Source organism: Notolabrus celidotus, chromosome 11 (assembly GCF_009762535.1).
Source record: "Notolabrus celidotus isolate fNotCel1 chromosome 11, fNotCel1.pri, whole genome shotgun sequence".
NCBI lineage: Eukaryota > Metazoa > Chordata > Actinopteri > Labriformes > Labridae > Notolabrus > Notolabrus celidotus.
The window spans coordinates 36,905,256-36,910,551 of NC_048282.1; the positions used below are offsets into that span (position 1 = coordinate 36,905,256).

Sequence of the window (5,296 nt, forward strand, 5' to 3'; positions counted from 1 at the left end):
CTCCTCCTCCTCCTCCATCGTGCTCCTCTAAGGAGAACGACTCTGGATGGAGGAGGAGAGGAGGAGGAGGGACAGTGGTGAGGAAGAGGAGGAGAAGATGGAGAGGAAGAGGAGAAATGATTTAGAGAATAAACTTCACAGATGTCAGAGATATATGATTCGGTGTCGTTCTCACCGTTCTCATTTTTGATTCAATAAAATTCCTGTTTCCGCCTGCAGGGGGCGATGTTGAGACTAATCTTTTACACATGCAGTTTCTACCTTTGCTAAAATCAAGATGAGTTTACAAGAAGATCTCAGACGTCATTTTAACATCAATCAAAGCACAACAATCAGAGGACCTCCCAAATGTCCTCAGGTTGTTTGACGTCCCCTGTAGGTGAATATAAAATTAAGAGAAGGTCCCCTGTTTGACAGGCAGGCAAGAACACACACACACACACACACGCATGATTAGCCATCGTTCCAGAGATGCTTTTTCACCTTAGTTTGAACTTAAAGGCAGAGCTTTTTGAATCACATTTATCTGAGTAACTTCTTATCAAGAGTTTTTTTAACTCAATTGGAGACCTGAGGTGTGTTGAGACCAAAACAGAGTCAGATATTTGCACCGTAAACCTGACATCAACTGATTTCATGTGGTTTAATTTCAGTAAGTATATTAAAAGGATGCTTACAAAATCTTCATCAAGATGCAGATTTGTAAAAAGCTCTTGAAGTCTTACGAGTTTGATTTAAAGCTCCAATGAGTAACTTTTCCTTTGGTTATGAAACAGACTAAAATGAATGATGAAGAAACAGTGAGTGATCTGTTTGTTCATAGAAGGTTCTGGACTAAATCATAGAATAAATAGTAGTTATCACTTTGTCCAGAGGGGGCGCCAAATCACCAACAAAAATTTACTTACAGGAGCTTTAATCTGAGATTTTAAAGATTACCTGGCTGACTTATAACAAACTTTTTCTTAATAGCGTTTAAATAAACTTTTGATCGTTAAGTGCAGAAAATTCGGCATTTTTTTGGTCCGAACACACCTTCAGCAACAAATACTTCTTCCTGTGTCGGCCATTTTTAGAAGGTTGCACTTACCTGCTGTGTTATCTACAGTTAACAGATTTACGTCAGACTCTAGGAGAAGTTATTTTTCTAAGAGACGTTTCATTTCATCCAGAGAACTCTTGATAAGAACGTTTATTTTTGCAGTTTTTCAACTTTTTGTACTACTTTTGAACTTTTTCACTCTTTCCCTGATCAGTGAAACATAAGTGGAATAACCTGCCCTTGTATCATCGGGCTCCAACGGCTGTAGTTTGATCTCATGTTTGCAGAGCGTCTCAGAGAACACAAGTCCGCTTTAGATAACTCCCAGGTTTTATTTTTGCACATTGTCTTCTAAAAGAAATTCAGAAAACCTCCAATCTTCCTCCTCCTCCTCTTCAGGTGACCTCCCAGCGGCCATGTTTGTTTTCCATGCCCATATTTAGTCGTCTAACCGTCTGTAAAGACATTAAAGGACCTGATCTCCTCTTCCTGTTTTTGTTACTTGAGACGAAAGCAAAAAAAAAAAAAAAAAGCCCTCACTGTCGAACACTGTGACATCCCCGCCGCCGCCGCCGCCGGAGCGTGATGTCCTCCTTTTTTTATTTTTAATTCCTTCCACTAACTTGAGTGTCGGTTACCGTGACGACCGACGTCTTTACTGACGACAGAGCTACAGTTGTACTAACCTGGTGACTGACTACAGCTCCCATGATGCAACGCTGCAGCCCTGAGGAGAGTGACGAACATTTTCAAGTTTAAAAAAAAACAAAAAAAAACAGGAAAAGATGACACCGCTGGAGGGTCACACGTGGGAGCCAATGAAAAAAGGACTACAAAGTGATGTCACTGCTTGGTGAACTTTTTGCAGAAGTGTCGTGGAGTCCTGAAGTTCTGCTTTTGTGTCACGTTATTTTTATTTTTACATGTTTTAACATCAAATATCATCTTTCAGTCACCTTCCTCCTGCACAGAACGTCACCTCCTTCAGGCTTTGGTTGTCTCCTCCGCTCAGCTCGACTAGCTTACCTTACATTTTTAGATTTGGCGTCCATTTCTCCTTCACCCGTTCAGAAACCATCAGAGAGAAATGTAAAGTTTAAATGTGGGAAACACGACTGGACTCACTCAAGAAGTGACTCTAACTTTAAAAACATCTTTTACTACATAAAGCATTAATCTCAGAAAACACCGACCCTTTTTTTTAAATGTTTGAAAACTTGAATAATCCGACATCAGACGTGTTGAAATCAGTGTTTAAACCTCCCGTCAGATACTCTTACACTGTTGAACCCACACACCCCTCTGTGCTTACACCAACAGCTGTTTTGTTGTTGTGTTTTTGACACTCTCGCCCACTCTGCTGCAATTTCCTACATTTCCCAGAATGCCTTTCATGTGCACACGCAGAGAAGACGTCTCATCTACTTCTACAGACATCACAAAGTTTCATTTCAGACGAACATGACTGAAGATTCAAAGCTTCATGTGTGTTTCAAACGTCAGGCCACATGTGACCAAAAGAAGCTCTGTGATTGGCTAACGGATGAACCAATGAGGTGACAGCTCTTATTCCTGTGTGCCAAACTCCTGTGGGACATTTCCTCTAAAGTCATGCTCATCATAAGAGATGTAAAGACGTCATAACGGCACTCTGCTGTGTTTAAGATAGTAACCGTGTAAATTTAACCCTTTCCTGACTGTCCACTAAAAAGAGGGGATGTTAAGATGTGGGGGTAAACCGGGACATGAATCAGGTTTAACAATAGATCAACAATCTGTCATCAGCTAGCATTCAGCACCTTACCATCTGAAGTTATGGATCAGTCCAAGCTTCCAGTCTTTGAATCTGATGAACTCCAGACTCAACACGTCCCGCTCTCCCGCCCCGGATGTGGTCTCACGCTGGAGGACTCACTCCAGGCTTTAACGTGGTTCCAACCTAACAGTGTAAAAGTGTTTCAGGGGGTCCCCCCCCCTCCCCCCGTCGAGTGTAGAGTTTTTATTTTTAACCCTGAACGTATTTGCTCTGCGGTGCTATTTGCTGTCTAACAACTATCTCCTGGTTGTGTTTGAATGTATTTGTAAATGTTTAGGTGTGTTTTTCTAAAGACAAGAGCACTAGAATCTATTTGTTCTGGACCAGCTGAGACTCCTGGTTCTGAACTGGACACACACACACATACACACACACACACATGCACACACACACACTGAAGGACAAACTGCTGAGCACTTTGATTGGAGGATGGAGGGTTGATGTAAAGCTGCGGCGTGCAGCAGATGTTAATACTGATCTAACACACCTGTACAGTCAGCCACCGACCTGTGGACACAGTGATTGGTTCTAGTTTGTGAATAAAGTGTCAAATGCCAAACTGTTCATCCTTCTCTTCAGAGTCTTTGTGTTTAAACCGAAATTCATCCATTCATGTATAACCGAGTATCGTCTGCATAACAGAGAAGTTTCTGAATAATACCCACAGGTGAGAGGGGAAGAGAAATGGTCTGAGAACCAAGCCTTGCAGATCTCCATGACCAAGTTTAAGGTGCTTAGAGGACTCATCATTAACATGCTGACTCCTCCCCTATCTGACTCCTCCCCAGTCTGACTCCTCCCCTGTCTGACTCCTCTCCTGTCTGACTCCACCCCTGTCTGACTCCCCCCCCTATCTGACTTACCCTGTCTGACTCCTCCCCTATATGACTCCGCCCCTGTCTGACTCCTCCCCTATCTGACTTCCCCTGTCTGACTCCTCCCCTATATAACTCCGCCCCTGTCTGCCTCCGCCCCTGTCTGACTCCTCTCATGTCAAACTCCACCCCTACCTGACTCCTCCCCTATCTGACTTCTACCCTATATGACTCCGCCCCGTCTGACTCCTGCCCCCCGACTCCTACCCTATATGACTCCTCCCCTGTCTGATTCCTCCTCTGTCTGACTCCTCCCCTGCCTGACTCGTCCTCTGTCTGACTCCTCCCCTGCCTTACTCCTCCTCTGTCTGACTCCTCCCCTGTCTGACTCCTCCCCTGTCTGACCCCTCCCCTGTCTGACTCCTCCCTTGTCTGACTCCTCCCCTGTCTGACTCCTCCCCTGTCTGACTCCTCCCCTGTCTGACTCCCCCCCTATCTGACTTACCCTGTCTGACTCCTCCCCTATATGACTCCGCCCCTGTCTGACTCCTCCCCTGTCTGACTCCTCCCATGTCTGACTCCTCCCCTGTCTGACTCCTCCCCTGACGTAAGCGGTTCGTGGTCAGCAAAAGTCTAGATCAGCAAAGAGTTGGAGCCGCTCTGGAACCAGTTTTCCCGGCCGGTTTTGAATTGAGCACCGACTCCGAACCGGCCCTGAAACTCCCTCTGTTGAAAAGGGTCTCTGTGACTCTAAAGGGGACCATCATTCACTAAATGAACATCATGCTGTGTTGAAGAAGAAACTAGAGATTGAGACCATAAACTCTTTCTTGTTTACTGAGGGAACAAATCAGCTGAGGAGGAGGAGGAACATTTACTACAGACTGTCTTATACTGCCCCCTGCTGGACATCAGAGAGAATGCAGCTTTAAGGCCTTATGCACAGACACTTATGCACAGTTTGAAAACCTCACAACCGGGCCGCTCTGTTCTGTGTGTGTTGTTGTTTGTGTGTTTCAGGGGGCGTGTCCTGACTCTGGAGATCACCTGCTGGATTTACAGCACCTGAGCACCTGCCTACAAAACATCTCCTGACTTCCTGGTTCACTCTCTCTGACTTCCTGGTTCACTCTCTCTGACTCTCTGACTTCCTGGTTCACTCTCTCTGACTTCCTGGTTCACTCTCTCTGACTTCCTGGTTCACTCTCTCTGACTTCCTGGTTCACTCTCTCTGACTCTCTGACTTCCTGGTTCACTCTCTCTGACTTCCTGGTTCACTCTCTCTGACTTCCTGGTTCACTCTCTCTGACTTCCTGGTTCACTCTCTCTGACTTCCTGGTTCACTCTCTCTGACTTCCTGGTTCACTCTCTCTGACTTCCTGGTTCACTCTCTCTGACTCTGGCTCTCTCTGGTGTGGAGTGTGCATCTCCTTATGACTAGTTTCCTAAGGATGATAGCTATGGAAACACATTTTAATAGTTGTAGTTTTTATTAAATTAATATCAGTAATGTTTATTTGTTGGCATTTAAGTTAATACATTTCTTCTGCTCCTCTCTCTGCTTGTGTTCGTCATGTTGAGATGTTTCGTTTTGACAGAAGTGAAAAAAGACAACTCTCTTCA

The 5,296-nt window shown here is 44.8% G+C and overlaps 1 protein-coding gene across 1 annotated transcript in view; it reads left to right on the forward strand.

Annotated features, from left to right (window-relative positions):
- Nucleotides 1-3,422, forward strand: part of LOC117820961 (extracellular sulfatase Sulf-2-like) — a 7,564-nt gene extending 4,142 nt beyond the window's left edge. The window contains exon 7 of the mRNA XM_034694921.1: nucleotides 1-3,422. This exon is cut by the window's left edge and continues 256 nt beyond it. The gene's annotated coding sequence lies outside the window, so the exon portion shown is untranslated.
- Nucleotides 3,423-5,296: the final 1,874 nt, after the last annotated feature.